At 38.2% G+C, this 13665-nt stretch overlaps 1 protein-coding gene across 1 annotated transcript in view; it reads right to left on the reverse strand.

The window, feature by feature from the left end:
• Positions 1-13665, reverse strand: part of EPHA6 (EPH receptor A6) — a 1136602-nt gene that overhangs the window by 206237 nt on the left and 916700 nt on the right.

Genomic DNA, 13665 nt, shown 5'->3' on the forward strand with positions numbered 1-13665 from the left:
GTAATGCTGCGAAGCTCCCGGGACACAATCTTGTTACCGGAGTTTAGAAACAGTGAGGCATTTTCCCCATGCAAGATTGCAGTCCTTTGACACTGAGTTACAAATCCTACACTTACGGAGTACTAACATTGCAGTTTGGGGTCTCAATGCTCTGAAAGATACGAAAATCACTCAGACATGCAATATCAGAGCATGGTCAATACTGAAAGTTGACAAGTTATATAAATGTTTAAATCAAAATCATATTGTGCAAAAACCAGATGACCAGCAGTTTTCCTATGCTAATGCCTGAGGTCTCTCCTCCCACACTTCCCTTTCGCAAGTCTCATCTGAGGCTTCTTAGAACTTCCACCAAGATTTAAGGGAGCTGGTATGCTGTACCCCACATAGCTTTCTTGTCTAGAGAAAGTTGTTGCTCAAGAAAAGCAGTATTCCTTGAATTTTTGTAGAGTTTATTATTATTTTTATGAATGAGCAAAATTGCAATGTATGTTTTGCTGGGTGAGGCCTATACACTGTACACTGGATTAAAGAAAGTTTAGAAACGATATACTATAGGTTTCTATGTATTATATACTCTGGTATAATATTGATTTTAACATGCACTATTAAAATGGGCCCGTCAGGCAGATCAAGAGTTCTGAAACCCTGGAAAGCGTTACAAACGCCATCAACTGCTAGGCTAGAAAGTGTTCTGAGGTAACTTTAAACAAAGAGGGAAGCTGGTTTCTCCTTGCAAGTGCTTGCAACGGGAACACAGGCTGATATGCCCCTGTGGGCAATGCTTCCCATACAGAGCATGCGCTGTATTGGACTGCTTCCTCTCGGGGAATCCATTCATAATGAAAGCACTCCACTGACTATCAGGTGGAGGCAATTATTTCAGACCCTTGTACAGCATTCCTATTTAAGGTAATGGGGAGGGTGCAGTAGGGAAAATAATTACCCAAAAAATGTAATATGAGGGGCTTCAAAATATCCTAGAAAACATGGAAGGAAGAGATCATAGAATTTTCCCATGAACTTCCAAGGCCTTTTAAATGCAGTGAAAAATTAAATATTGTATTTCTGATTATGGATTTATTGTGGTCCTATAATAATGGACCTGGCTAAAGAATATTAAATCATAAATAATAGTAAAAGCAATATATAAGAAAGGAAATAAATGATAGAGTGAAATTCTCTTAAAAGAAAGTTGAAGAAAAGCAAGTGATTCTATTGAATGTTAATCTGTTACACATTCGAGATTTTAAAAAATCTGAGTTATTGCTATTTTTGCCAACACTATTCAAAATTGTTAACTTAGAAGAGATGCCTATTATTTTAACTTCCTGAATTGAAACACGAATATTATTTTATTGCTATGATTATGTTGATTACTATGTTTGCTGTTGTGACAGCCTGTCATATTTAATAGCAGGTTTCCTTTTTTCTCTAAACTTGCTACATCATTTATTATGGCTTTGTGATGTCTCTTTATCATGGGTAAAAAGTCTTTCATTTATTGTGGCATCCTTTCTCTAAAGAACTGTCTTTTTTAATAGTTGCAAACAAATATAAAAAAATGAGACGCTTAAATACATATTCAACTGGATTATCATATTATATGATGACAACACCTTGTCATTTTTCTCCTTAAGGTCATTCGTGTCAATAGAGATTTATGAAAGACTACAGCTCAGAGTTTTTACAATTCAATCAGGAGAAACTGCAATTCTTTGTTATAATTCCCTTATCTCTTAATACATAAGAAATTAAATTTGTGAACCTTTTAGGATTTGAGATGAAATATTTTCAGTAGATTTCCCCTATTGCTTAGATTACTGTCTTTCTTTTGGTCTACTTTTTTTTTCTTTTAAAAATAACTGGAATTAAAAAAATAACTGGAATTTATTAATAAGTTATAGTGTGACTAAAGAATAAACAAATGGCTACAAATTTTAACTGGAGAAATGTCAACTTCTTGAGCGTTAATTTTAAGCTACACTCCATGGACTAAGAATTTGTTATTATAAATTAAAATTTAAATGTAATGGGGTTTTATTTAGCCATTTCAAGACAAAATATAAGTTGTGTCACTTCAAACACATTCGTTTTCTAAAACTCATATACTTTCAGTTTCCAGATTGTTAGTAAATTCAAATTTTTGGATTAAAGAAGGTGGTTGGGCGTTGGCATCTTCATTAAATGCATCAGGATAACCAGTAAGTATTGCAAGAAAATTATAGAAACCTTTATGAAACAAAAATATCAGAATGTGAAGTAATCCACATCTTCCATCTAGGTCGATACATTTCTAAAGACACTTTCGTGAAGAGCGCCTGCGTTCTTTCAATTACACCATGCCAAAACAGCGGTCTGGGCATCCTGGAGGGACTGCGGTTTTGTTCCATTGCAGTTTTTGGAGTTTGGGGAACAAAAAGAAGCCTGGAAGGGCAAGATCAAGATGTGTCTGCTGTTTGACTGAAAATTCTGTAGGGTGACTAAGAGTCATGCCCTTAGGGGTTCTCCCTGCCACTAATAAACCTTTTTAAAAATGATTTTGAATTTTGCTTCACATTTTCTCCATACACTCTAGCGAGGACTTTCACTGTAGTTTCTATCGGAGCAGTGGATAGCAGTTGCCAGGTACCATCTAGTTCTTCTCTTCTCACGGTTACAGATACTGATGTTGGTGTGGTCTATTTGGTTTTCATAATTCTTCTTTCTCTGCAACACAGAGACTCAGAGTGGCATCTTATATGGCCTTTTATAAACTTTCAAGACCCCTAGGCTCCACTTCCCAAAGAAGAAGGTAGACCAGTATCTTTGCAGATTGTCTACAAGTGCTGTAATCTTTGCACCAAGAATTCTTATTCCAAATGCTAGCAGAACCCACTGAGAAACACAGGGTCAGAGTAACGGTTTCTAAGAAATGGCTCCTACTTAATAGGTCAGATAATGAGACCCCAGTGTGAAAAAAAAAGCAGACGCTTCCATGGCTCCCATGCTGACATCTGGCTCATCTGTAAAATGAAAACAACTGATCCTACATCGTGGGACTTTTGTTGAGAATTAAAAGTGAGCAAATGATATAAGTCAATGCCATTATGTTTAATTGTCCTAGTTTTTAAAAGGCCTCTCGGTAGAGTATTGTGATAAAGATTACTGAAAGTTATTAATGTCGATCTCCTTGTATTTACATTCATATGCATACATACATACACACTTCTCTAATAAAAAATGCTTCTTTGAAGATTATTAATTTTGACACAAAATATTTAAAAATAAGTTTAGGGTTTTTGGTATATGATTGCTTCAAATTGCTTTTAGTTTGGAATTTGGTAAATATACACTGTGGTACATGTGGAGCAATAAGTAGGTGTGCTGGCTTTAAATAGAGGAAAATAATTTAATATTGAAAACTTAAAATACATATTCCTATAAGCATATTATTCAGAGGGCACAGAAGAATTAATTTGCTGGGTAGCCAACTTGGTCTTTCTCTACTACAACTTTTTCAGTGATGAATTTACTTTACAAAATTAGGATGGGAAGTGCACCAGCAATATGCATGATCTGCTGGGTAGTGGGAAAGAACAACTCAGTTGTTATTTCAACATCGGCTTTTTCTCAAACTTCTGTCATTCCTACATTGGAGTGTGTTTTGTAACTATATTGGGTGTAATATCATGTAGTTCATAAATACAAATAAGCAATGAATTATATTCATAAAATTCTCAGGAGAGTTGTTCAAACATGCATATATTAGAGGTGTATGATCAGAATTTTAGGAAGTACTTTCTTAAACAATAAAATAATCTCAAAATATGAATGAAATAATTTCCTTCATGGACTGAAACAATCAGGGCAGAACCATGGTTTCATCTGACTCCAGCCAATGACCCTCAAATATAATGTTGCTTTTGACAGTGATTCCCAGGCCTAGATGGATTTGAACAGTAGATGAATTAAGACAGTAGGCACTAATTTTGGTTAATTTCACCTATTTTCATGAAACCATTGTCTTCCCATTCTCTCTGATAACCTTAGTTATTGATTACATATTTTTCCAACTTTGTCATATTTCAGTTTCAATGTGAAAGTGGTACAATGATGGTCATAGGAATGATGGTAGGACGAATGATGGAGGTTTTCAGATGTACTTTTTACAAAAACACTAGTGTAAGAACCATTTAATTGATGATAAAATTAAATGTTTACATGTAAATGTAAACATTGCAATCTAGAATCATTTCATAAAGAAAATACATTTTAAAAAAGTTTCCAAATTAATAGAACAACAAAGCCCTTCAGACTTCTGAGAATTACAACATTTGAAAATGTCAACATTGGAAAGCAGTCTCCACTGAGATAGCAGCACTCAGTAATGAAACTAAATTTCTAGAGTGTTGAGCGTGACCTTACATATGTGTTCTTCCATTTTGCTCCTGTGTTTCCTGAATGATGCAGCCCTGGGAACTGGAGGTGCCACAAGGAGACCCCTGCCAAAGCTCAGATGCTTCTATTGCCACTGACTTTGCACCCACTGGCCTGTGAGTTTCCTGCATTCAGCATCACTGCACGTGTTTCCTGAGTTTGAAGAGGACTGCATAGATTGGTATTGGACATATGGGCTAATGTCAGACTTGATTTGGACTAGGTTGGACGCTTTCTTAATGTACCATTAGCCTTTATGTAAAACTCTCTTGTACACATATGAGTTTCTATGGATTTGTTTCTCTGGTCTATCTGGATTAACACATTATGGTACCTCGGGAGTAGAGTACTAGAGAAAGAAATCATCAAGATGGAGAGCAGATGTCTGTCTGACTTCTGCCTCTTGGTAGTGTTTATTACTGTGTTAGCCAGAAGTCATATATGTCCATGCAGTTTACTGGGTTGTTTTCTGGAAAGAATATGGGAAGTTAAAGTTTTGATTATTTTCATTGTTTGTAGTCTTTGGTTATTCCTGTGTGAAATGGTGAAAATGAATGCAATAAATGTACATTTTGAGCTCAGGGGTAGAAATCGCCATTTGTATTTCTCAGAAACCATGCTCTCTGAGTGAAAATGGCTGACAGAAAGCCTGGATCTGGTTTGATACTCTCAGAGGCCTAATCCCATATTTTTGTATGAACAGAATAGTTTAGATAAGGATTAAGATAAGTTAAATAAGGATTGAATTTGACTGCTTTAAGAATTGAGTTTAGTATCTGATTCTACTTTGCACTGATTTCTTCTACTTATTATTGATATAATGATTGCTAGAAATGATTACGAGAAGCATGAAAATAGAGGGCTAGTAAACCCACTTGTCTTCAGCCATTGTAATTGGATCCTTAAGTGGGTTTAGAAAGCACCAGCAGAGAAGGCTCTGAAAAGAAAAACCCCACCTAGTGATTTGGAGAACTCAGGACATTCGCATTCCAACAGACTTGCCTGGGGGCAAGATTGACAGAAGAAACAAAAAAGGAACTCTTTGGAATTTGAACTCTAGTGGTTTTTGTCAGAAGCTGGAAAAAAACCTGGAACCATGAAGAAAACTCTTCTCTAGCACTGAAAGTTAAAGGGAGCCTGTGCAGCTTGAAATGCTTGCTAGTGACCACCTGGATCTACTTGTTGAGTGGGAGAAATGCAGCAATAAAGACACAGGTTGACTATGACCACTGACACCTGTGGACCTTGTTTACAGGAACTAGAGGAGAAGAAGAGAGCTGTTTGACTCATTTGAAGTTCATGACCTAGCACAAGGGGGCCAGGCTTGTTGATAATTTGTGATGGGGCGATGGTCTAAAGGCAAGGCAGCCGATGGACACCCTGGTGAAGCTAAGTGAGGCAGCCCATATTGAGTCGACCACAGCCTGACCGGATGAAGAGAAGATATTTGAGCTGGTGAACTGGTGCATATTGCTGCAGACTTTATGGATGGCCTGTCCTGATTTGACTTTATTTATGGATGTGGACTTCACAAAGTTCCAATTGGAATGAAGATTCTTCACATCAAAGAATGATTGTCTCCTTGGAGCACTGGGTTGATGTAAGTGGGCAGTGTAGAAATTGGATACCGAAAATGGGGGGGATAAAGGCATGAAGTGGGTGGCTTAAAAACTTTCATAGGTGGGGGAACATATTCATAGGATTATAGGATTAAGGTATAGGTGTTAGTTAACTGCAATTGTTAAGCATAGGGTATTTTTTTGTTTTGTTCACCTATAGAATGTTATGCTAAAATGAGGATGGCACATATAGAATTGTATGCACTTTGTTTTATCCTGTTAGGTACAGATATGATCATCTTGTTTGTTTGAAATTATATATGGCTAAAGAGTTATTGTGAAAGTGTCAAACTGATAAGGGGTGGTCTGTGGTAGTTACATAATCTGGTGTCAATTTTGGACTCAAGAGGATTAAGAGTGAAGGTGTGGAGTCTAGTCTGTCAAATGGGTCATAGCCAATGAGGTGTTTGTGTTGGGCATGCCCTTCTGAGACTTCCAGAAACTACTGTGTTTCCTCCTTGGAGGCAGAAGACACTTCTCTCTCTGCTCACTTCCTGTGAGACATCCCTGAGAAGAAGCCACATAGACCTACCCTGATGCAGCCCTGGGAACTGGACGAGCAACATGGAGACCCCTGCCAGCACTGAGATGCTTTTACAGTCACTGACTTTGCACCCACTGGCCTGTGATTGACCTGCATTTAGCACCACTGCATGTGTCTTGTGAGTCTGAAGAGGACTTCATAGATTGGTATCAGACAAATGGCCTAATATCGAACTTAGGGGTTTGGACTGGACTGGGTTGGGATGCTTTCTTAGTGTACAATTACCCTTTTTATAAAACTCTCTTATACACATATGAGATTCTATGGATTTGTTTCTCTAGTCTACCTGAACTAACACACTGAAGCTTTTTCATAAAGTATGTGCTAAAAAATTCCTCTAGCATGGGGATTTTTGGTAATATGATATTTGAATAAATGAAGACTAAATACTTCATCTCCATAATTTATAGAGCTCTCCTCCACGAGGAGAAGTACAAAAAGGAAAGCAGACGCTCAGTATGGATTGGCAAATGTTTCTAGTTTTGGGTGATGATGAAACTGGTGAAACAATAGCAGTCATATACCCAGTGAGAAAGATCCAAACCACAGCCTTAAACTCTTTGTCATGGAGTTGATTCTTTCTCCTAGAGATCATTTAGGACAGAATCGAACTGACCCATAGGGTTTCTAGGACTGTGATCTTTTGGGGAGCAGACTACCCTGGTTTTATTCAGTCAAGTAGCTGGTAGGTCCAGACTGCCAGCATTTAGTTAGCAGTCAAGGGATTAACTGCTGTACTATCAGTACCCTTTGGAATGGGACCAGCAACAGCGAAACGAGGTGTTTTCATATAGGGAACTGGACGGCTAATTGTTTACTCCATGACGACCATTATTTTAACATCGGTAACAGATAACATAACATGTAGTCTAGGAAAAGTTACTTTGCTTTACCTATCTTGTCAAATTCAAGATTACTAATTGCCCCTGATATCTGAAAATATAGCATTCCTACGAAACCCTTCGTAAGCTGAAATGGCAAAAAGCAAAGACATAGTTATCATTAATTTATATCGGAAACTTTTTGAGTGTTCCTAGACCCCTAATATAACCTACCAATTCATAAGAAATGATACCCAAGACCTAAAATAACACTAAACTGTATCATTCATAGTCAAGTTCAAAGTGATGACAGCTTGGTGCTGATCCCAGATCTGCTGAGTATAGTAGCTCCCAAGGAAAGAGCTTGGTCAGGCGACATTTACGCTTTAGGCATGCTGCCTCTTTAAGGTCTTCCTGCAGAAAAAAATAAAGAACGCTGGCTTCCGTCTTGACCTTTCCCCCATTGTAAAACTAAAATTCCTCTTTGGATTTCTTTTGGTTAGGGAAGACAGGTAGGACTCTAAATCTTTTGGAAGTTTGAAGTCACGTAAAGCAAACTTTTAAAACCTGAGGGGCACCTGCACTGCCTCATGGTGATGCGTGACGTGGGCCCACTGGGGTCTCCTCTAACTAGCGAAAGGCACACTAAATCGGGTCCCAATAAATGCATTTAGAATAAGTGAATGAAAGGTGACACGTTATTCCTTAGACAAATGTCTTGTTAAAATCTAGGACAGTCCCTTCCTCAGTTGCTTCGTAAGCCACTAACAACTTTCTAAAGCCCACTCATTGAAGCTGATAATTTCCAATCTTACTTGGAATGTGTAAGAGCCTCTTCATGAATGCCTCATTAATTTATCTTTCAGTTTATTCATTTATTCTTTCGTCCAATACATATTTATTCAGATACATTAATTTTTTTAACTTGGTACAATGGCACACATTTCCAATAAGAAAATAGAAAATCAAATAATATTTTATATGATATCATGATTTTTTAAAATAATTGTAAGCTAAGGTAATGATGAATCACAAAATGTTGCCTAATTTCTAAATTCTTAAAATTAGAAATTATTTCACAATTAATATTTTCTTCTTTAGCTAACTTTGATCCTGAAATTTCAACACCAAGTACAATTAAACATTGCTGAGCTGTTACTGTTTGATTTTACTTTTTTTAATCCTCCAGGTCATTGCAATATGAATTTCATCGATTTCTCCTCCTGTTGTTGCTCAATAGGTCACAATAAAAGTACTGAACCACAAAGGGCAGTTTCATGGTTAGATTTTTATGAACTATTTCTTCTGTGTTTTTGAAAACATAATATAGCTTCCTCTGTGTTATTTTTAAACTTGTAGAATTTACAGAATATGCATAATACAATTATGCTCACTGTAAATTAAAGAGGTTTATGGAAAGTTATTTTAAGAATAAATTAATGATCAGAGTTCACTGATTTATTAATAGCAAATATCACTTTCTTCACCTATAAGAGAATTTGGAGTAGATTTTCCGTAAGCTTCCTCTAAACTCTAAAGATATTTTTATATCACCTTTTTATTCCATTTGCTGCATTAAATTAATCCTCTGAGGGTAATGTCCAGGGGCTCTACCTATGTTTATATAAGTGGTACCTGGAATCTTAAAATATCCAACTAATGGACCATGAAAACCGTAGCCACCAAGACCTTGAAACCAGAGAAAATAGTTGCTATTCAGTTACATCTTATCCACATCACTGAAAGTAGAAGTTTCTGGCTAAAGAGGAGGAGGAAAATACGGAACAAAACCTAAAATCACTTAAAAACCATGATACTCATCATAGTGACTGGAAGAATCCCAAGTTATGAACTTGATTTACCCTCAGGCCTAGAATTGAGTTTACCCCTGGTGAACAATTTTCAGCTAAATAACAGACCTAAACAGGTCTCTAATGGTAACAAGAGGACCAGACTGCCGTGTACACCTCAGAGTCATCGACCATTTGAGATAAAAAAGGGCAACATGTTCCCAAGGACAAAGTTCAGGAAGGTTAGGAAAGGAGGAGGAAAGAACAGGGATGCAGGAAGGAAGTAGGGTGCACTGTGGGGACCGTAATCAGTGACATGACGCAAAATGGTATGAATGCTGAATGGACCATTTCTTTCCTTTATAAACCTTCAGCCAATTCGTAATTAAGAGTTAAAAAAATAAAACAAAAACAAACCCTCACATGTGCCTCAAACTTGCAATCTGCTATTATATCCAAGTGGTTTAATAATGAAAAAGAGCCCTAGAGGCATCACGGTTACTCACTGGCTTGCTAGGTCAGCGGTTTGAAACTCTCGGATGCTCCGAGGAAGAAAGAGGATTTCTAGTTCTGTAAATAAGTACAGTTGGGCAGCCCTCAGAGGCAGTGCTACGTTGTCCTGTAGGGTGATGATGAGTCAGCATGACTTGATGGCAGTGCTCTCTTCATGAACGATGGTCTTAATATCCTTTTACAGATCATCGGATCTTCTGTCATTAGTGAGAAATGTGTTAAATCTATTCTTGAGATGTTCTTGAACTTCAGGGGGGATAAACTCAAGGTGGCCTTTTGGGTATTGGGCTCTTTTGGACTTGTTTGAATTTTCTTCAGCTTTATCCTGAACTCACATATGTGCAATTGATGGTCTGCTGTACAGTCCGCCCCTGGTCCTACTGAAGTTCTTGGTATTCTTCAATTTCTTCATTACTAGCTTTGGTGGTATATATATTTAAATAATAGTTATATTGATTGGATTTCCTTGGAGGCAGATAAATATAATCTTATCACAGAAAGCAATTTACTGCATGATGGATTTTGTAAAATCCTTTTTGGCAATAAATGTCATCCATTCCTCTTGATTGTGTTATTCCCAGCATAGTAAATGATGTGATTTCCAAAATGGCCATTGGCAGCCCATTTCGGCTCACCAACGCCTAGGATATTGATATTTATGTATATCATTCCACTTTTGACAACTTCCAATTTTCCTAGATTTATCCAAATTCTTATCATTAGCAGATTTTTAAAGAGGTTTCTTCTTACCTTAAGTTGTGCCCATCAGAAGGTGGAGATCCTCAAAGGTCCACTCTGCCAGGCTTTACCCAACTCACGTCATCATGCTCGCCTCCACGCTGAGAAATTATCTCCTCCTCAGTCACATTTGGAGTTCCTTTGGGCCTGAGGGGCTGATCCTCTGGCATGGTTTCTGACAATGTTCTGCTTCTGTACATTAGACCTCCAGGATCTGACAATGTTTTGAAGCTCGGCATAAGGTTTTCATGTTTGGGCGTAATCATACACGTCTGTTCAATTTTACATGTGCAGGCTCAGGTCTAGAAATTCATGGGTCATAGGAGTTAAATGTAGTATTTTTTGATTGGAATTAAAATCCTCTTTATGAAAATAGTTAAAAATAATTCTTTTTTTCTGGATAAATAATAAACCAAATTTCCTCACTGTTGGAGCTTTCAAAAGTACGTATACTCAAAGGTAAAATAAATAGCCTCAAAGTTCTTGGGAATAATTATTAAAGTTCACTGAAATTTCTGACTTTCCACTTTAAATACTTATGAAGAGCCAGTGTTTCCCTAAGCCCAGTTTAGAAACCAGGGGCAGATTAAATTCTTTCAGAGGAATTATTTTGCCGTCTAAGTGAGGAAATGGTGAACTAAATTTGAAAAGCATGTCTTACCAACTGAGCTACCATACAAGCTGCCTTGGTCGCCTAATTTCTCCAGGTTTTTCTTTCTAAGGTCAGACTTTTAAACTATCTCTCCTTTAAAAAAATGTTTTCACCTCAGGAGCCAGAGAGTCAGCGACGGAGCCGTTAAGCAGCATTTATCAGCATGTACGGGAGCAGGATCTATTTGGCTTTGCAGCCAAAGTGTGCTGTGTCTTTAATATTTATGAACTGTGGGCATATCTGTCACATTATTAGAGTGGGGTTTGCACCTCAGCACACTTGATGAAGGGTTTCCAGTGGATAAGCTGCAGCTGTAATTTTGCAAAACGGCCTACTGCCCAGGCTGGCCATCCATTGTGAACCTGCATCCTGCTGTCACGAGCATCACATTGCTGCTCCTGCTATCCAGAACAGGAAAGCCAAATGCTGCAATTAGTTTTAACCCATGGACAATGATGATGATACCCTTGGCAGTGTCGTGTACAAACAAATGCATCAATGCCCAATAAATAACTGTATTTTAAATTTAACGGTATACTTATGGTCCTTTCCAATTTTACTAGCTTTTCCAGCCAGAATGATACTCATTTGGAATCTGTATGGTGTGGCTAAAATGGAAAGAGAATCTGGTTTAGTAATTGCTATTTTAACATCTTGATTGGTTTTGAAAATAATCAGGGAATGGAATAGGCCTCAAAAATCATTTAGAACAGCCAATAGATGAACAAAACAAAACAAGCAAGGCCTTTTTGGATGTTGGATGCAGTCCCCTTGGTTCGAGTGTCTAGTGACGCTGTGTGCAGCAGAACAAAGCAGTGTCCCGTCTTGTGCCAGACTCACAGTTGTTGTGAGGTTCCAGCCTATCCTTGCAGCCACTGTGTCAATCCATCCATTTGAGCATCCTCCACATTTTTGCTGTCCCTCTATTTCCCAATTCCTGGTCTCTCCTGACATGTCCAAAGTAAGCGAGAGGAAATCTCCATTCCTTTGCTTCTAAGGTGCATGGTGGCTATATTTATCCCAGACAGTGCTGTTTGTTTGTCTGGTCTGGGCAGTGCTTTCAGTACTCTTTGTCAGCACCACAATTCAAATGCATAGATTCTTCTTTGATCTTTCTTTAACGTACAACTTGCACATGCGTAGGAGTTCCTTGAGAATCTCCTGGCTCGAAGCAGGCCTGCCTTAGTCCTCAAAGTGATAACTCTGCTTTCCGACCCTTTAAAGCGGTCTCGTGCCGCAGATAGACCTAATGCAATGTGTCATTTGTTCTTTTGGCAGCTGCTTCCAGGAGCATTGACTGTGGATCCAAGCAAGATGGAATCCTTGGCAGCTTCCATCTTTTCTCCATTTATCATAATGCTACCTATTGATCCGGTTGTGAGGATTTTGGGTCTGCTTGACGTTGAATTGTAATGCAGACTGAAGGCTGCAAGCCTGGAATGTCAGCAGCAAGCGCTTCAAGTCCCCCTTATGTTCAGCCTGCAGAGTTACTTCATCTTGCATATTGAAAGTGGCTAAAAAGCCTTCTTCCGATTCTGATGTCGTGTTCTTCCTATAATCCAGTTTCTCCGATTATTTGCTCAGCACATAGATTGAAGAAATATGGTGAGAGGACACAACCCTGACCAACACCTTTCCGAATTCAAACCATGCAGCATCCCCTTGTTCTGTTCCAACAACTGCCTCTTGATCTGTGTACAGGGTCTGCATGAGCACAAGTTTTGGGAATTCCCATCTTTCTCAAGGCTATCCAGCTTGTGGTGATCTACACAGTCAAATGCCTCTGCAAAGTCAATGAAATACAAGTAAATGGATATCTGCTATTCTATTTTTACTGCCAGGGTCCATCGGACACCAGAAACAGTATCCTGTGGTTCAAGACCTCTTCTGAATCCAGCTAAACCTCTGTTAGCGCCCTACTATGGTACTATTGACAGCTGGTGTTGGATGATCTTCAGTGGAAATTTGCTCGCATGTGATATCGATAATAATATTCTGAGCATTCTGTGGGGTCACATTCTGTAGGAATGAGTACAAATATGCTTCTCTTCTAGTCAGTTGGCCAATTCGCTGTCTTAAAAATTTCCTGGTGTGGACGAGTGCGTGCCTCCAGTGCTTCATTAGCTGGCGCAAACCTATTTCACTTGGTGTAACATGAATTTCTGCAGCCTTGTTTTTGGCTACTGCTTTCAGTGTAGCTCAGATTTCATCTTTCAGTACCACTGGTTCTTGCTCTGTGCTACTTCTTGAAACAGCTCCAAGCTGACCACTTCTTTTGGTACAGTGACTGTGTGTTCTTTCCATCTTCTTTTGATGTGTCCTGCATCCTCCATTGTTTTCCCCATAGATTCTTCCAGCAGGGCAACTTGAAGTTTGAAATTTTTCTTGAGTTCTTTCACTTTAAGATATGCTGAGCAAATTCTTCTTTTTCGAGTTTCTAACTCTTGTCTGTGTACATTTCATTATAATATTTTCTTTGTCTTCTCAAGTTTGCCTCTGAAATTGTTCAGCTCTTTGACTTCATCCTTTTGTCCATGTACCTTAGCACATGTGTGATTAACAACAACAA

Source organism: Tenrec ecaudatus, chromosome 2 (genome assembly GCF_050624435.1).
Source record: "Tenrec ecaudatus isolate mTenEca1 chromosome 2, mTenEca1.hap1, whole genome shotgun sequence".
In the NCBI taxonomy this organism is placed as follows: domain Eukaryota; kingdom Metazoa; phylum Chordata; class Mammalia; order Afrosoricida; family Tenrecidae; genus Tenrec; species Tenrec ecaudatus.